Here is a 19,705-nt window from a genome sequence, read left to right as displayed (position 1 = left end):
ATTCTCCTTAACTATAGATCATTTCCCATCTCTATGAGGCCATATTTTATCGAGGGGAAAAGGAACTAACACTGAGTATCTGTAGGCACACAATAATGTTTGTTTTTCTTTGTTATTACTATGTAATGTGGGTATCATCCTCACTTTACAGAAGAGGAATCTAAGGCATGGAAAAGTACTTTCACAAGAGCATAATCATTAAATCATTACCTTTGATAGAAGGCCTGTATCCAGATCTCTTTCCCTGCTTGCTCATGCATATACTGAGTAAGCAAAGGTGCAGCAGTAAAGAATGTGGCTTTGAAGACCATTTTCACTTGCTAATCGTCTAACTTTGTACAAGCTACTTAACTTTTTAACCTGCTCCTTGAAATGTAAAATGGGATTATAATCATACCTGCTGCATAGGGGATGTGGTGAGATTTAAATGAAAAAATAATGGCTAGCATTTATCTGGTGCCAATGTTCTAACTACATATATTAACTCATTTAATCATAATCTGTAAAAGGTACAGAGATTTTTATCATCCCCATGTTATATAATGAGTATTGAGGTGGGGTGCCTGGGTGGCTCAGTCGGTTGAGTGTCCGACTTCACTCAGGTCATGATCTCATGGCTCATGAGTTCAAGCCCTGCGTCGGGCTCTGTGCTGATAGCTCAGAGCCTGGAGCCTGCTTCCAATTCTGTCTCCCTCTCTACCCCTAACCCACTGGCATTCTGTCTGGGTCTCTCTCAAAAATAAATAAACATTAAAAAAAAAATTTAATGAGTATTGAGGTACCAAAATTAAGTAACTTGCCCACGGTCACCAAGCAAAGAGTGACACAACTAGAATTTAAAACCCAGGCATCCAAGTGCTGGAGCTCACTCTTCAACACCTATGTCATATCTATAAAGCACACAACACAGAGCTCACTCAGTTCATATAGGTCATCAACAAACACTAGCATTATTTTATCTCACATATAATACCACTTAGTAAATAGTTGCTTGAAATGTATGAAATCAAGTAGAAGAGCGAGAATTTTAATCCAGGTTTTCCTCTGTGCTTTTCCCATAACTACATGTCTTTCCATGACACAGTGCCTCTATTCTTAAGTTTTTTGTACATGTCCAGTCATTTCTACTAACACTAGATCATTAAACTTCCTTAAGACAAGAGTCACGTCTTCTACATTTTTGTGATTACATTACACCCACAGGGTCCTGCTCATTGTGCATAATCAATTAATATGCATTAAATGATCATGCCATTTCTCTGCTCAAAATCCTCCCACGAATTCCCATCTCAGAAAAAAACGCAAAGCCTATAGCATAGCCAACAAGGTACTACATGCACATCCCTTCTCTTACCTACAACCTTTCTGAACTAAATTCCTACTATTTTCTCCTAGATCATTTTGATCCTGCCCCACTGGCTTACTTAACATTTCTCAAACACACCAAACATGCTTAACCTTTGTACCTATTGTTCTTCTGCCTGGAATGCTCTTCTCTAGATATCATTCTACTGCTTAAAAGTCACCTTACCAGACAGGTCACCTCTGACCACTCTCTCTACTATCTAAAATAGCCACCCCAGGGATGCCTAGGTGGCTCGGTCAGTTAAGCATCTGACTCTTGATCTCAGGGTCGTGAGTTCGAACCCCACGTTGAACTTGTGACCCCACACCCAGCGTGGAGCCTACTTAAAAATATAAAATAAAATAAAATATCCACCCCATCTCCCTCACTCTTTAACCCTTTATCCTGCTTTCCCTGATCCTCACGAAAGTCTTATACTTTACCCCTGATTTGTATACTTATTATTTGTTCTCTCCCACTAAAAGGTAAGCTCCAAAAGAAAAGACATTTCTACTTTATTCACTGCATGTCCCAGTGCAATTAGGACAGTGCCTGGTAAATAGCAGATGACCAATAAAAACGTATTAAATTAATAAATGGTAGATGTATTAGTATCTATTGTACAACAAATTACCCCCAAAACCGGGCACCTGGCAGGCTCCATCAATGGAACATGTGGCTCTTGATCTTGGGATTATGAGTTCAAGCTCCACATTGGTTGTAAAGATTACTTAAAAATAAAATCTTAAAAAAAAATTACCCCCAAAACTTGGTGGCTTAAAACAACAAACTTTTGTTTGTTTATTTTTAAATGTGTATTTTTAAGAAAGCGCGAGCACACACACAAAAGTGGGGGAGGGGCAGAGAGAGAGGGGAACAGAGGATCTGAAGGGTGCTCTGTGCTGACAGCAGAAGAAACTGACTCAGGGCTCGAACTCATGAACCATGAGATCATGGCCTGAGCTGAAGGTGGACACTTAACAGAGAGAGAGAGAGAGAGAGAGAGAGCCATCCAGTTGCCCCAAAACAACAAACATTTATTATTTTAGTTTATATGGATCAAGAATCCAAGCACGGCTTAGCTAGGTGCCTTTGGCTCAGGGTCTCTCACGACACTGCAGTCAAGTGTCAACCATGTTTGCATTCCTCTCAAGGCTCAACTCCCGCCTGAAGAATCTGCTTCCAAGCTCACTCACATGGCTGTTATCAGGCCTCAGAAGATCTGCCTCCAGGGGCGCCTGGGTGGCTCAATCAGTTAACCATCCTGTTAAGCATCCGACTCTTGATTTCAGCTCAGGAGCCTGCTTGGATTCTCTCTCCTTTTTTCTGCCCCTCCCTGGCTCTCTTACTCTCAGTCTCTCAAAATAAATAAATAAACATTTTTTTTTTAAAGTTCCCTTTAAAAAAAAAAAAAAAAAAAGGAAGATCTGCTTCCAAGCTCACTTACATTGTTGCTGACAGACTTGGTTTCTTACCATGTGGGCTTCTCTACAGGCTGCCTGTACATCTTAGGATATGGCAGCTGGTGATCCAAATGACAGGAAGAGAGCCAGAAAGTGCCCAAGATGAGAGGTCCCAAGACAAAAGCCAAAGCCTTTCTCAACCTAATTTTGGAGGTGACATCCCACCACTTGTGCTATATTCTATTCATTAGAAGTTAAGTCACCAGGTCCAGGCCACATTCAAGAGGAAGAGATTACACAAGGGCATGAATACCAGGAGGCAGAAATCACTGGACACCATCTTCGAGCCTGCCTACCACCGTAGGCATAAGAAAAGTCTAAAAACCAAACAAAACAGAAACACCTTGCCCTTTGGCCACCTGATATATTCTATAGTATATTTATTTATAGATGATGTTATGATTATTGCAATCATTCACCCCAATGCTAGTCTTTTCAATTACATAAAACATCAAAGGGAGTACTTAATTACTGAATATTTCTTGTTAAGCAGTGTTCATTATGGTCATATTAGAGACAATACAACTAGCAAGAATAAGTCAACAAAAATAGCACCTGGAAAAAAGGAATCATTGGATGAATCTTGCTAAGAAGATGACATTGGATTTGATATTGGTTGATATTATAGAAAGATTGTTAATTTTCTTAGGTATAATAATAGCATTATAATTATGTAGGATAATATCTTTATTCCTAGGCTATGCATACCAAAGTGTTTAGGAGTAAAGGGTCATGATATCTGTAACTTACTTTCCAAGAAAATATCACACACACACACACACACACACACACACACACACACACACACACACACAGAAAGGCAATCAGAAGCAGTCAGAATTACAACCCAAGTCTTAAATCTTAATTACCCTGGGAATTCACATTCTCACTACACCTCTATACGTCTAGTGTGTCCCCTATGTTATGTCTCTAGCTACTGTACTATGCAATATCTGTGTTTGAGGTGATGAGGATGAAATGACAGGATACTGACACTCTGTCCCTCAGAAGCTGGCAATCTCATTGGGGAATAGCAGTTCTATACACAGTATAAAACAAAACACAACAAATCTGATACATAACAAATAAACGCTGCACAAGTTTAGAAAAGGATACCAATAAGCCTTCAGAGAATAAGATATCTTTGAAACCTCTTTCTTCTAACAGGTTTCTTATTCTTGGCATCCCTTCCGTTAAGTACTTCTCCTTTATTTTATCTACTTGGCAACAACCAACTGATTATTTCCTACATTTTAACAAAATTATCTGGAGACCATCTAAAAATAAAATACATGTTTGCCTGTTTAGAACACAGGACATGATTTTTAAAATAAAATGCTATTTACATTTTCACTGGAAAAAAACACTAACTACACTATGTGGATTTTCTTGCCTTCAAAAGCAACTATGTTATTTCAAGAGTTGAGGATGCCAGAAAGCTTGAAGATTTAAAAATAACCTCACAAAGAGCTCATTTCCAACAGCAGATGGAAAGAAATTACTCTAAAGACACACATGTGGGAGGGCATATATACAACATCATATGACACCATGCAAAAGGTTTATATAATTACATAATACCATCAAGATTATCAGGACTCACAGGTAGTAAGTTAGCAACACTGTCAATTCTCTGAATCATTAAAAAAATTGATAAAAGGGCAAGAAATGGCAAGTGGTGGGGGGGGGGGGGAAGTGCCTTCACTTTTAAGATCCCTTCCATGAGTCCCTATTGCATACTGAAATAGTTGGCAGGTAAAATTTGAGGGCTTAAATTGTTGGAGCTCTTGACAGTTCTGCCTGTGTCTATATGGTCAAAATTAGAGGGAAACATGAAATTCAACAACCTGTGCCAAGTGTATTATTAAAGTAAAAAACTTCTCACTTGAATATACATAGAAGTTCAAATTGGTAAATTAAAATACTTGATAAGGGCACCTGGGTGGCTCAGCCAGTTAAGCATCCAACTCGATATTGGCTCAGGTCAGGATCTCTCCGTCTTCCGATCAAGTCCAGCCCCTGTCAAGTTCTAACGCTGCGTTTAGAGCCTGCTTAGGATTCTCTCTCTCTCAAAATAAATAAACAAACATTAAAAAAAAATACTCGACAGGGGCGCCTGGGTGGCTCAGTCGGTTAAGCGTCCGACTTCGGCTCAGGTCATGATCTCACAGTCCGTGAGTTCGAGCCCCGCGTCAGGCTCTGTGCTGACAGCTCAGAGCCTGGAGCCCGTTTCAGATTCTGTGTCTCCCTCTCTCTCTACCCCTCCCCTGTTCATGCTCTGTCTCTCTCTGTCTCAAAGATAAATAAACGTTAATTTAAAAAAAATTAAAAAAAAAACAAAACTCGACATACAAATTAAAATGGCAATTCTTGGGGCACCTGGGTAGCTCAGATGGTTTAGTGTCCCACTTTGGCTCAGGTCATGATCTGGCCATCGGAATCTGAGCTCCACGTGGGGCTCTAGGCTGACAGCTCAGAGCCTGGAGCCTGCTTCAGATTTTGCGCCTCCCTCTCTCTCTGCCCCTCCGCTACTCACACTCTGTCTCTCTCTCTCTCTCCCTCAAAAGTAAATCAACATTAAAAAAAAAATTTAATGGCAATTCTTTATAAGATAATATACTCAAAGATTACTGTTAAGCTCTCATTGAGTTAAAATGATTCTAATAGGGGCGCCTGGGTGGCTCAGTTAAGCATCCGGCTTTGTCTCAGGTCATGATCTCGCGGTTGGTGAGTTCAAGCCCCGCATCTGGCTCTGTGCTGACAGCTCAGAGCCTGGAGCTTGCTTCAGATTCTGTGTCTCCTCCTCTCTCTGCCCCTCCCCTGCTCATGCTCTGTCTCTATCTCTCAAGAATAATAAATAAACTTTAAATTTTTTTAGAAAAATAAAAAATAAAAAAATAAAATGATTCTAATAGAGTTTTTTAATTTATATCAGCATTAAGTAATAGCTGAATAGCAATCACAACTCAACCTTGACATAGTACTATATATATTCATAAATTACCCAAAGTATGCATTTCTATTTCACTTGTGGGTCACAGGCTTAAATTTAACCAATTCAAAATAACCCTATGCTTTCTTTCTTTTATTTATTTATTTTAAGAGAGATGGAGAGAGCACTAGCGGGAGAGGGGCACAGAGAAAGAGAATCCCAAGCAGACTCTGCACCAGCAGCCCAGAGTCTGACGTGGGGCTCGAACCCACAAAACTATGAGATAACGACCCTAGCGGAAACCAAGAGTCCAACATTCAACCAAATGAGCCACCTGGGCACCCCAAAATAACTCTATGTTTTAATGCTGTTAAATCACTGAGAATTATTCAAAACTTTTATAATTTTATGACTTAATGCAGATATTATAAAATAGAATATAAACGTTTTCTGTATGAATATTAATGTAGAAAGTATCTCAACCTCTATGTTGTATCCAGTCCACAATTCAGATGTATAGAGAGCCTACCAAAAGTCGGTTTAGATAAGGACACTTTTTATATTTTAATTTTTTTTTTAATGTGTATTTATTTTTTAGAGATAGACAGATTGTGAGCAGGAGAGGGGCAGAGAGGGAGACACAGAATCCGAAGCAGGCTCCAGTGTCTGAGCTGTCAGCACAGAGCCCGACACGGGGCTCAAACTCACCAACTATGAGATCATGACTTGAGCTGAAGTTGGACGCCCAACTGACTGAGCCACCCAGGCACCCCTGGATAAGGACACTTTTTGTAGACGATGGAAGGTGCAAGAAACAGGCAGTCTGCATTTATAAATCAAAATTAACTTCAACTTCAAGAGTATACATTATACGCTATTTTATCCTAGTATTTCCAACTACTTCCAAAAAGAAACAGGTGTTCCTGTCCCTATTAATAGGTAGTATTATTAGATAATAGAATTTTACAGATATAGAATAGAATTAGATAATATTAATAGAGCTGCTGCTTCTACTGCTTCTTCCAATCTTATTTACCAATATAAATAGTCACTGTTCCTATCTATTCCATCAGATAATCTTGCCTTTTCCTACCCACTCTGCCAAGATTACTTTAACCCTACCCAAGGCTCCACTCCACATAGCTCAGAAACAATTTTAATTTCTACAGAGATTTCCCCAAGAGTTGAGAATGATAGAAGAGGGCCTAGATTAATTTGGTGGCAGTGACCCAAAGAACCCTCGGCCATGAAAGGGAGAGAGTCATAAACAATCACAGTTTAATCCATATGGATTTATTCTGGAGATAATTAAGAGATAACTGCAATATGAGAACTGGTCTTAATAAGTGCAATAACAAAATAATAAATAATAAAATAAACATGATGCCAGAATGGCTCTGGAATTTTCATATATAGGGGACTTTTAGGGATAGCATATTTACTTAGGGCAACTTTGAAGGATGCTGATAAAGATTAGGGGGTAGGGTATATTAAAGTGTCTCCAAGTCATTCATTGAATTGTACTGGCCACACACTATATTGGGATTTTGCTTTTCTTTAAAGTCCAAAGAGCTACCCAGTTTATTTTCAAATACTTCAAGGTGAATACAATCCCATTTAACAAAAATAATTAACAAAAATAAGTACAAACAGACTTTCATCATAGTCAGATTCTCTCATTAAACTTTCCTAAAACCAACATGTGAAGTAGCATCAGTGAGGCAGCTAATTCTAAATAAGATCAGCACTCAAAATAAAATATCAAAGTTCTCCTTTCTAACGCCTCCAGTTTCTAAATACTGTTCATTGCTATAGCTTCTTTAATCTTTCTCACTGTGTATTCATTTTTTGGCCGCAGAGTAAATCAAAATACTAATTTAACCCAGTGTGTACAACAGATTATTTGTTATACTGCATTTTACTGAACATACCATAAATCCACTCATAAAAAGGACATAATGACAGACTTTCAACAAACTTAAATAAAAAGCAAAAATTAACAAATATATTTGGAATCTGGCTTTTCACCAACTACATGCTATTTTAAATATTATGAATCAATTACCTTCTAATAATTCTGGATTCTCCACATAAATAAGGCCCAAACCTGATAAATTCAGAGGCCTCTTTTAAATGTTTTTAAGTTTCATCATTGGGAGTGCTTGAGAAAAAAGCAAAGATGTCATTAGAAAAAAGCTCTTAAAATTATTGCTTAGCTCACAAAATAAGGTGATTCCATTCTCAAGCAATAGAGGAAAAAATAAGTTCTTTAGAAGTAGAGATGAATCTGAATCTGAATCTGCCATGTGACCAATCACAAATTTGATAAGGCTCTTGGAAAAATACACTGGCAGCACTTGGGCTGGACAGCTTCTTAGATAACAGGGAAACAGATTGTGGCCTAACCGTATGCTCCTCTTGATTTCAGAACAAAATTCGACGGCCATGGCCACTGATACACCAAAGTTATAAAATCAGATCACCAATATTAAATTGGATTTGGACATTCAGAAAACAATATATGCAAGCCCTATCACTCACATCACAAATTATAGACCTATGTCTTATTTAGATACATTTTTTAATGTTTATTCATTTATTTTTGAGCAGAGAGACAAAGTACGTGCACCAGCAGGGGAGGGCCAGAGAGAGAGAGGGAGACACAGAATCTGAAGCAGGCTCCAGGCTCTGAGCTGTCAACACAGAGCCCGACGCGGGGCTCAAACCCATGAACCATGAGATCGTGACCTGAGCCTAACCAACTGAGCCACCCAGGTGCCCCTAGACCATATATTTTAAATTACAATCTATGAGTACACATATCAAAGTACCTGCAGAGAATTCAAGAATCTTGTGACTTTTAGGCAACACTTCTGACGGACTTAACTGTGAAGCTTTCTTAGCAAAAGTAGGCAGTAACCACTATAAGCACACCATGTCCCATATTATTATGAATTTGTTTAAAATTAAGAGCATAAAAACTGAATAATGGGATAGAAGGCTAGCTCTGTAATTTCCAAAAATGTTAAATTCAAGCTGCACACGAGAAAACATCACACTGGTGAACTTTAAGTGTAGGGCACACACCTGACAAAAGAGAATAACAGGAAAAAATATATAGGTCATACCTCAAGAAATACCACAACCATTTTTTTCAGAGGAGACAGGAATCATTTAAAATCATTTGTTAATTTAGATATTAGCTTAGAAGTGTTTCATAAGGAAAAAAAGGGATAAGATGAAAGCACTTTTAAATATGCAAAGAAGAAAATTTGTGTATTATTTTCCTAATATCATATAAATTGTTATGTTATTTCATATTTTATCTTGAGGATAAGCCTACTTTAAAAAATAGGTTTGTTCAACGTATCTGCTACTTGACCACCACAATTATGATTTAAGTGCTTAACAAACATTAAGGAAATGCTGACCCTTAGACCACCAAGAAAGAGAAGAGAGAGATGCATAAAGCAAGCAGAGACCTACCTAAAAGATGGGTCTATTAGCTTAGATTAGCTTAGTCTATTTATAGTAGCTTAGTCTATTTGCTGACAGCCAGAATTTCCAAGCATTAAACTTAAACTTATGGAAGCCTAAGTAGTTTTCCCAATCCATCATCGGCCATCATCTATTTACTAGTAAGGGCCGCACATATCAATGGGACACTTAGGACCTAAATCCTTTTAACAAACACCAGTTAAAGAAAACTCCATCAAGTTCCTTCCATATATGGAACTTTCCCCCCATACTTCAAATTACTAAGATATGGAGCATTTTTAAGGTAAAAGACTTTGAAAACAGTCAGGAAGAATATATATGACAAGCATAGATGGAACCGCATGGCCAAAGGGAAAGCACGAGTTATTACTGAACAGTTCTTCTTGGTTGAAAAATACAAGTAATAAGGAGAATAAAGGTGGAAAGGTAGACTGGGGACTTACCGATGAGATATTTGCTATAAAACACTGGTATAAATGTTGGGAGAATTTTGGCAAGGCCTAAAACTTAAAAACATTATTTCTAAGCCTGAATTCAATTATATAAGGGAAGAAAGTGCAGAAGAGAGAGAAATCAGAAGGTTAGCACACTGAGCTTGGGTCTGTCGGTGAGTTCACTTTTAACAGTGGCAAAGATACACCCTCCTTTGGCTTCCCCAGAGATATGAATAACTCCTGTTCTTTACTTTAATTATAACTTTCTTGTAGAAAGCACTCTGAATTTGTACCTTGATGCCAAGCAATCAGATGTTCAGTTGTATCCACTTTTTTATCTGTCATTTATTGAGTGCTGACTGCCAGCACCGCTATGTACTCTACGTGGATTATAACACCCCAAGAAACTATTTTACAAAGCCAAAAATTGTACAGCTGGCAAAGAACTTACGATGTTTCCAATTTACAGAAAAGGGAAATGAAGAGTACATCAAGTTTCCATGAAAAGTAAGGGGGACTATAATAATCTGCTTGATTAAAAGCATAAGCAAACTGAATTTTTTGCCAGGATTGAGAATACAGAAAACAGTAGTGAGTAACAGCATGTATAGTATATCCTCAAGAGGAGCATAAATCTCTCTATAATAAAATCCAAGACACAAGACATAACCATTTCTTGCAATTTTCCCTAAAAACAGCAAGAACAAAATAGCAGCTGTGAAATCACCCGGACTACTAAAAAAAGGCTCAGCATCTCTTAAAACACACACAGACACGCACACACACACACACACACACACACACACACACCCCTATCTCCTAATCAGCAGTACATGCCAAAAACGACAAGTCCCCACAGACTAGACATTTCTGGTAGGGCACAGTTAGGGGAACAACAGGATGACAGTGGCTATCATGTGGCCAGAAACGAATCCGTCAGCAATTTGCTGCACGTGAGATCACTTTCTCTCCAGAGAACGCCGGTTCCTGGGGACGAGGAACCCGGTCGGGCAGGCCCCCCGCCCGGAACAATCGCCGGGTGGTGCAGCTCGGAGGGCGAGCCTACATCCAGCCTCCCCACAGGTAGAAGCAGCCCAGCAAGCGGGAGGAAATATTTCCAAGTCGACAGATGCAGGAACTGAAAAAGGAGGTCACGATGCTGAGAGAATAGATTTAACCCTTTGGTTCCCTGGGAACCGCGAAGACCACGGGGAGCGAGCGCGGCAGAGCCCCCCGGGGTCGGGGGATTCTTTGAACGAGGCGGGTGTCTCCGGCGGGAAGGTCTCCCAGTCCTCGCAGGGCTCCCTCCAGCCCTCAGATCGTGCCAGACTTCTCCAGACAGGCCAGCCACCCCGTCACGAAGAAACTGCTCTGCGGCTGCACCCAACACCTTCACCACCCGGAACCCGCAATCCTCCCCCATTTGGTTTCCTTCCAAGGCTCCTGCCCGCGGACAGTGATTGGCAGACCTCGTCAAAAACGGACCCCAAGCCCAACTTTGCAACGCTCCCTCCGCGCAGCCCCCGCCTCCTTCTCCTCAGGCCGGCCGCGTCTGGGCTCCAGCCCCTCAGCCTCTGGCGCGCGGAGGCCCCGGAGCCCGCGCCCCCGGCCCGGGGCCTGCGGGGGGCTGCAGACAAAGAGGCTGCGGCGCTGCCGCGGCCGCCCGGACCGTCCCCTCGGGGACGGCTCCGCGCCCCCCAACCCCGCTCTCGCGCCGCCGCCGCCTCGCCTCACCGGTGGCCCGGGGGCCCGGGCTCCCGAGCCCGCCGCTGCAGCCGCCCGACGAACAATAGCAGGAGAAGGCGCCGGCGCCGAGACTCGGGCCCTCTGCGGCTCGCGGGCCCGCCGGCTGCTGGCGGACTGACTGACTGACTAACCCACCGGCGGAGGGAGGGAGCGAGCGAGCGAGTGAACGAGCAGGCGGCCCCGGCGCGCGCCCTCCCGCCTTCCCTCCGTGAGGCGAGGCCGCCCGGCCCGCAGCCAGCCAGCCCGCGCGCGCCCCTCCCCCTCTGTTCGCCACAACATTGTAGTAAATTTCTATTGGTCGGCAACTAAGGGAGGGAGGGGGCCGGGCCCGCGGCCCGTCAGCCCATTGGCTGAGGCCAAGTTCTTGGCTCCTCTAGTTTCCCCCCTCCTCAAGGCCGGTAAGGGCAGGGGAGGGGAAGAAAAAGAGGGGGGGAAAGGCAAGGAGCTGGCCGCGTGTGCGCAAGCGCAAATCGAACTCGCTCTGGAGTCCCGGTGTTCCTGGCTCCTGCAGCACCCACGTGGGGAATGAGGTAGGTAGTGAACGGGACCGAGGTGAGGACCTTTCCGCCCGGAGGAGGCACAGGTAAGAGTCCGAGATTTGAAAGCCTCAAGGAAAAGCCGAGGCTGCCGTCAGGCTGCAGCAGCTAACTGCCTACTAACGCACCTCATGACCTTGGGTAAGTCACTCAGCTTTTCTGGGGCTCAGTTTACCCATCTACTAATTCGATGATCTCTAGGCGCCATTCCAAACCTGACATTCGTGGAAGCTTCACCTCTCCTGACAGCTGTGAAAGGCCTGAAACGGACGCCGAATGTTGTGGCCATGCCAAGATTTCACCTGTCTTTTGCATTTAAGGGTCTCCTAACTCCACCCTGGCACCCTCAAAATCATAAAAACCTAGCTTCCGAGATCTGGGCTCCAGCTGAACTTAGGGTTGCTCTGACAATTGCCTGATGTGCCTTTATTTCCCTTCGGAAGTTTCAGAGGCCGCTTGACCCTTCACACTCCCTGCCAGGCTGGTCTCTGAACAGGCTGGGACCCCACAGAGTAGAATGAAGGCTCATGTTTTAAGCACAGTCCCTAGATGGTAAGATAGGTTTTGGTATTCCCATTTTAGAGATGAAGAAACTGATGTAGAGAGGCTTAGACCTGCCAGGATAAGAAGCTGGGCAATCCGACATCAGAACCTTCCTATGCCAGCTTCACTGTCTCCTGGTATCTGATCACAGGCCCCTCCCATCCCAGCTCAGCCTCTAGAAACAGACACCTGCTGGGTTCAATTCTCAGCCTCCAGCCCTCCCTCATTGTTTGGACTTCTATGTGTCAGTTTCTAACCCCATAAAAGGGGATAATCATAGTTCCTACCTCATAAGAGTTATTATAAGAATTAAATCAGTTAAAATATGTAAAGGGCTTAGAATAATGCCCAGCTCATTGTAAGATCTACATAAGCGTTAATTATTGCTGCTATTTGGAGACCAAAATATGGACTGAGAGGTGTAGAGCGGGCTGACATAATACTATGTTTGTTAAGCTCTCAATTGTTGTCAAGACTGAGCTGAGCACATTACATGAATTATCTGTCTTAAACATCCTAAGTGAACCACTTGAGGACTACCTGACTACCCTATCTAAACCAGCCTCCACCCACACACCCTTGCCCTGATTTTTAAAAAGAGTTTCTTTTTAAGTAATCTCTACACCCAACATGGGGTTCAAACTCACAACCCCAAGATCAAGAGTCACATGCTCCACCAACGGAGCCAGCCAGGCGCCCCCCGCTTTTTTTTTAAGATTTTATTTTTCACCTTGCCCTGCTTTAATTTGCTTCATAGCCTTTACTTCTTCCTGACTTTCTATATATTTAATTATTTATTGCTCCTCTCAATAAATGGTTGCAGTTTAGATCCACTAAACGGCAAGCTCCAAGAGGACAGGGATTTTGTCCCTCTTATTCATCTCCCAGAACAGTGCATACTCAATATTTGATGAACAAGTGAACAGATTATCCCCGTTTTATATATAAGGAAGCTGAAGCTTAGTAAGGTCAAGTGAATTGGCCAAGTTCATTCTGTGGACAAGAGGTGAAGCACCTATTTTTGAATATTCTGGTCCCCTGCCTCAGGTTCTCAGGTTAAGCCATACTTTTGATTCAAGGAGCTCTAGCCCTACCATGTCTGTGCCTCAGAGGCTTCCTTCATATGGACCTGGAAATCTGGTACCTGAAGATCAATCACCAGATGGCTCGCCATGACCACTATGTTATCCAGCAAATTCAGATTCATCAAAACCAATATTCTCTATGCCATGAAGTGCTAGCCAATGATAACATCATATTTAAGGAAGCTTGTTTGGGTGAATGGAGTGTGTAGTATTTAGTAATCGTCACCCTGAAAAAAAAAAGTAGGAGTTTCAGGCTAGGAAAAAACAGCTACACTAAGGCAGGTGTAAACCACTCTTATATTCAGAGTGCTGTGCAAAACCCCAAAAAGAGTGTTGGCACAGGCTTTAGAATATCAAAGACCAGGAGCGCCTGAGTGGCTCAGTGGGTTAATTTCAGCTCAGGTCACGATCTCACAGTTCATGAATTCGAGCCCCACATGGCTGAGCCTGCTTGGGATTCTCTGTCTCCCTCTCTCTCTGCCCTTTCCCTTCTCCTTCCCTCTCCCTCCCCCACCCACACTCCCCCACCCCCCCAACCCCCCCCACCCCCGCCATCTCAAAAATAAATGTCTGGAAAAAAAAAAAAAAAAAGAGTATCAGAGACCTGAATTCCAGTCTTCCTTTTTAATTCTCAGCCTGGACATGAAAGGACTTTGTAAAGTACTATGCATGCATGACTGGTTTTGTTATTAATTAGGTTATACACCATCACCTATTAGGCAAGGTGCTCAATCCCTGAGTGTAGCTGGGCCCCCCACATAGTAGGTAGTGGGGGGCTAAGTAATGCCCAATCTGAAGGCAGAGAAACTACCCATACCCATATGCCCATCTGCCCTCTAAAAAGACTCCTCCACAAACCAGACATCTAGTTCTAGTTCACCCTGCAGAGGCAACCCCTGGGTTCCAAGGGTAAAGGTCCCAAGCACCATCCCTGAGTCTAATTTTCTAGGCAGAAACTCACCTCCCTCCCTGCCCGCTCCATGCTCACATCTGGATGGCGGCTGTGCCATGCTCCAAGCCCCAGGTTGGGGTCTCCAGGGGCCATCTCTATCCCGCCTGCCAGCTGAGCCCGCCACTGCCTCCTCCACCACCCCTCCTGTTCCTTCCTAGGGAATACAGGCCCTGCTAGCTGCCTGTCAGCCCCTGGAGCGGTCAAGGGCACTAAGAAAAAAGAGAAAAAAGACGGCATGAAAGGGTCTTAATCCTTTCCCACTGCAAACTGGGCTCAAACACCAGCTGCACGGGAAAGGGTGAAATTAGATGGTGAAATTAGGTGGTGACCAGCGGGGAAGGCCAGGGAGGGTTATATGGGGCCTCCGATGACCTGGAAGAGATGAGATTGGGAGAGAGTGGGGGTAGCGTGGGGGAACAGTTGGAGTCCGAACCATTCCCAAATCTGGGACGTGGGCGGATTAGGGACACAGCTGGCCTTACGCCCCAGTGATAGGGCTCATGGAAAATATGTGTCTGTTGTGGGGGGTGGCTTAAGATGAAGAGGGCTTTTTGAAAAGCTGGGCCCACCAGGAAAGTGTTCTCATCAGTCACTATTGAATAAAAACCAATCCTTGTAACAAAAGTACATGAAGAATAGTTGTCTTTCCATTCTGCCCATGGTCATAACATTGCAGTTATTTAGACCTTTTAAATACAAATGGTAAACAAGCTATGATAAGGCAGGAAAATTACTATTCATACAATGGTATGACTTTGTAGGCAATTATTTTTAGTAGTAGTATATGAATTAGTCGTAGAAAATATAGTTAAATAAGGGGCACCTGGCTGGCTCAGTCAGTGGAGTGTGAGACTCTCAATCTTAGGGTTGTGAGTTCGAGTCCCATGGTGGATGTAGAGATTTAGTAAAAATAAAATCTTCAAAAAAAAAAAAAGGAAAAAAATATAGTTCAATAAAAAGAAAAAATCAAATCATCATAAACCATCAATCAGAAATAACCACCATCGGGATGCCTGGGTGGCCCAGCTGGTTAAGCATCTGAATCTTGATTTCAGTTCAGGTCAGGATCTCACAGTTTGTGGATTTGAGCCCTACCGCAGGCTCTACACTGAAGCCTGGAGACTGCTCGGGATTCTCTCCTCTCTCTCTGCACCTACCTCCACTTCTGCGCACACACACTCTCTCTCAAATATAAATAAATAAACATTAAAAAAAAAAAAGAAGAAAAAAAAAAAAAAAGAAGAAGGGCACCTGGGTGGCTCAGTTGGTTAACATCTGACTTCAGCTCAGATCATGATCTCACGTCTGTGAGTTTGAGCCCTGTGTCAGGCTCCGTGCTGGCAGCTCAGAGCCTGGAGCCTGCTTTGGGTTCTGTGTCTCCCTCTCTCTCTGCCCCTCCCCCATTAGCATACTCGTGAGCACACACTCTCTCGCTCTCTCAAAAATAAACATTTAAAAAAATTTTTTTACTTAAAAAAAAAAAGAAAGAACACCATCAATATTTTGGTGGGGGACTTCCCTTCTAGTACCTTTTGTTATACATATACTTTTTTATGTGTATTAAATTAAATCATATGAAATTGCTGATTTTATAAGTTAAAAATGATCAAATAGCAGCCATAGCGTATAGTTCAACCTAATGTGGTTTTTTGTGGGGTTGTTTTTTTTTTTTTGGTTTTTTTTTTTGGTTTTTTGTTTGTTTGTTTTAGATCATACTGTTTTGGAACTGACTTTTTCACCTCATAATATACTGTATTGTGACATTTAACAGTGCTCTCAAGTGGATATACCATAATTTAGTTAAATCTAAATGTTGGGCATTTAGGTTATTTCCCATTTTAATCTTTTATACTCAATAAACATCCTTTTATCTAACCATACTCATGACTATTTTTTTTTAGGATACATTGACTGCAACATTTTTTTTTTTTTTTTTAACTGTAGCACACAGGTCTGCCTGTTCTGGTCATTTTTTGAGATAAAGGCAAAGGAAATCAGCATATGCAGTAATTTTATACAATATCTTATCTTTTGTATTTGAGCAGGCTTTGACCTCTTTGACACAACCACTTTGCTTACAATAATTGCATTAAGCTCAGTCCTAACACAATAAGAACAAAAAATGTGATTTAAAGACCTACATTGGAGTTGGCAAGTTATGTCCTTTTTGCTGTGGAGACACTCCAAGACACGAGCAGAAGGAAAGGAAGTTGAAAAGGTAAAAGAGGACTCAGTAGACGGCAGCTAAGATACTCCTCTAGGCCTCTAGATTCACAGAATCTTAGAACTGGATAGGCCCTTAGAGACCATCAAGCCCAAGCTGCTAACTTTTAAACAGATTGGGAAATGGGTACAGAAACTGGGAAGCACTTGTCCAAGGTCACAAAGCAAAGAGTGGCAGAGCCCAAACTTGAATGCAAGGCTTCTGACCCTGGATTCTGTGGTTCCCTGCCTTCTTCTGAGCCCGCCTACTTTTCCCTTCCAAAGCTGCAATCCAGGCTCAATTCTACAGCCATAAAAACCTAGGAATGTCTAAGCTGGAAGGGCCCTTAGAGATCATTTATTTTTTTATTAAAAATAAATTTTTTTAAATGTTTATTTATTTTTGAGAGAGAGAGAGATGGAGCGAGCCAGGGAGGGTCAGAGAGAGAGGGAGACACAGAATCTGAAGCAGGCTCCAGGCTCTGAAATGTCAGCACAGAGCCCAATGCAGGGCTGGAACCCAGGAACCGTGAGATCACGACCTGAGCTGAAGTTGGACGCTTAACCAACTGAGCCACCCAGGCGCCCCTAGAAATCATTTATTAATAGAACTAATAATAACAGCATTTATTAGGTATTTACCATGCGCCAGGCACATAGTAAGTACTTTATATGCATTTATTGCATTAAGACTCACCGCAATCCTACAAAGTAATATTACCCTCAATTGCAGTTGAAAAAAACTACAGCCTAGAAATGTGAGGTGATTTTCACAACCTCACACAGCTTAAACTAGGCCCGTCTGATGCCACTGTCCTCTGCTGTGCGCTGCTTTCATATCACTCTCAGAAGAGCAGTTTGGAAATGATATGAACGAGCAATACCAACATCTGTCCCAGGACTCCAAGAAAAGGCTGTTGTGACTACTTCTGACTACAGCCCTGGGACATTCAAGGAGGGACTCAAGGATCTGGCCTCCAGTGACCCTCCCCAAACCCCTTCTCTTGCCAGCTGGAATGAGTCTAATGGCCCTGATCCAGCAAAGCCTCCAGCTCACTCAAGTTTAACACACTAATTCTCTCTCCCCGGGACCAGGTATCTTCTAGGTCTAGAGGGTTTCCCAAGAAACATGGGGAAAGACTCCGTGCCACCAGCTAGCCTGGCCCCTTCTAAACCTGTTAAAGTCAGCCTGGTGCAACCCTCACCTAGGAGAGGGCAAAGGAGGAGTTACAGGGAAGCAGGCAGGACTGAGCACCCCCTTCGTGTAGTCACTGGGGATCACGGAATAAATGAGATGGGTCCCCTGACAATAAGAACAATCGTCATTATCATCATCCCATAAATGGGTGATGGTAAGAAGTTAGAAGGCAGGCAGACCTGCGTTCAAAGCAGAGTTCCACCACTGAGATGCTACATGAGTCTAAGCAAGTCACTTCTGCCCTCTTCCTCATCTATAATATGGGGGAAACGTGTGCCAAACGCTGTGTACTAAGTACTTTTTATTGCAATATGTCACTGAACTGTCACAACAGTTCCTTGAAGAAAGCATGACTGTAATTCCCATTTTACAGGTGAGAAAGCAAAAAACTTACCCATGATTACCCAGCTAATAAGTGTCCAAGTTGAGATTCAGATCCACCTCTGCCTGGCTTTACTGCTAGTACGCTTCTTACAGTTTACAGATTGCCTGCATTTCCACAGTGGTCATTGTAGTAATGCCAGCAAAGATATACGGCTCACTCACCAGGTGCCTATGTACCTTACCCGCATTCTCTTAGTTGAGAATTTCCAGCTTTGGAAACTGAAGTCAGAGCGATGAGGCACTTTGCCCAATGTCATGTAGTTAGGGAGGGCTATAGTTGGGAAGCCAAGTTTGTCTGACTCCAGAACCCTATCCTTTGCCCACCATACTATCCTGCCTCTCTTTCCAGTGAGGCCAGGTAGATGTCTTTATCTCTGACAGATGAGAAAGCTGAGGCCTAGCAAGAGGTAGTGACGTGACTGTAGTGACCCAACAATCAAGCAGCTAAGCAGGGACTTGAACGCAGGCTCCGGAGTGTTAAACCCAGGATTATTTCCTCCACCCATAATACTGTATCCTGACCATCAGAAAATGCCCCTGTCCACTGGATATTTAGAAAGCTTATACCCAGCTTCCCCAGGGGCAACAGGGAACCCCTGCTATACCAGGCCAGGCATAGAGAGCTAAGGGTGTGGAGGAGAAACTTTCAGGATACTACCTGCCGAAGACAGCGGTTGAGCTGGTAGCCCAGATGCCCCTAGCTTTGGACACCTCAGTCTTGGTCTGCCTAAGGGATGGACCCACAGCTGGGAAGGGGGGAGTTACAGAGGAAGCTGCCTGAGGCCTGGGCTTCCCTGACTGGCATAGCTTTCTGCTGTGATTTCTGCTGAAAAACAAAAAGCTCAATCCTCTGGGCCTATGTGCTAATTACCAATAATGACATAATAACCATTGTGGGCCCAACAGCCAAACAGCCCCAACTAGAAATTCTGCATAGCTCAGGCTCCTGAACAAAAGATTTGGGTACTCCAAATGAAACTGATGCCCTGGCAGAAAATGTCAGAAGCAAAGGGCTTTAGGGTTGACCCAGACAAAGTATTATCTGGCCAATGGAGAGGATGATGGCCACTGAATACAATTATTTACTGGGAATTATTTATCTGCACAGCATGGTGCCAGACCCAGAGAGAAGAGGCTTCATGTTTTCATTAATTCACTCCACAAATATTTATTTAGCACCTACTATGAGCCAAACACTTTTCTAGGTACACGGGAATAACACTGAACAAGACAGACAAAAATCACTGTCATCACTGAGCTTACCATTCCAATGCAGGGGACGGGGGGTGGGGGTGGGGGACAAACAATAAACAAATATTCCATAAAATATAGTATGTCAAAGGATGATAAGTGCTATGGAGAGAAAAAAGTAGGCCTGGAGGGAAGA

At 42.8% G+C, this 19,705-nt stretch overlaps 1 protein-coding gene across 3 annotated transcripts in view; it reads right to left on the bottom strand.

Moving 5' to 3' along the window:
• EPB41 (erythrocyte membrane protein band 4.1) overlaps positions 1-19,705 on the bottom strand; it is a 200,218-nt gene that overhangs the window by 168,864 nt on the left and 11,649 nt on the right. Inside the window, exon 1 of one of the 3 annotated variants that reach the window (XM_042996028.1) lies at positions 11,407-11,590. The exons of the other annotated variants lie outside the window; for them this stretch is intronic. The gene's annotated coding sequence lies outside the window, so the exon portion shown is untranslated. Of the gene's footprint in view, positions 1-11,406; positions 11,591-19,705 lie in introns of those variants that run through there. 3 annotated transcript variants of the gene reach the window in all.

The sequence above is a fragment of the Panthera tigris genome, chromosome C1 (genome assembly GCF_018350195.1).
Source record: "Panthera tigris isolate Pti1 chromosome C1, P.tigris_Pti1_mat1.1, whole genome shotgun sequence".
Classification (NCBI taxonomy): domain Eukaryota; kingdom Metazoa; phylum Chordata; class Mammalia; order Carnivora; family Felidae; genus Panthera; species Panthera tigris.
The sequence above is the reverse complement of the archived record's forward strand: the minus strand, read 5'-3'. Positions and strand labels throughout refer to the sequence as shown.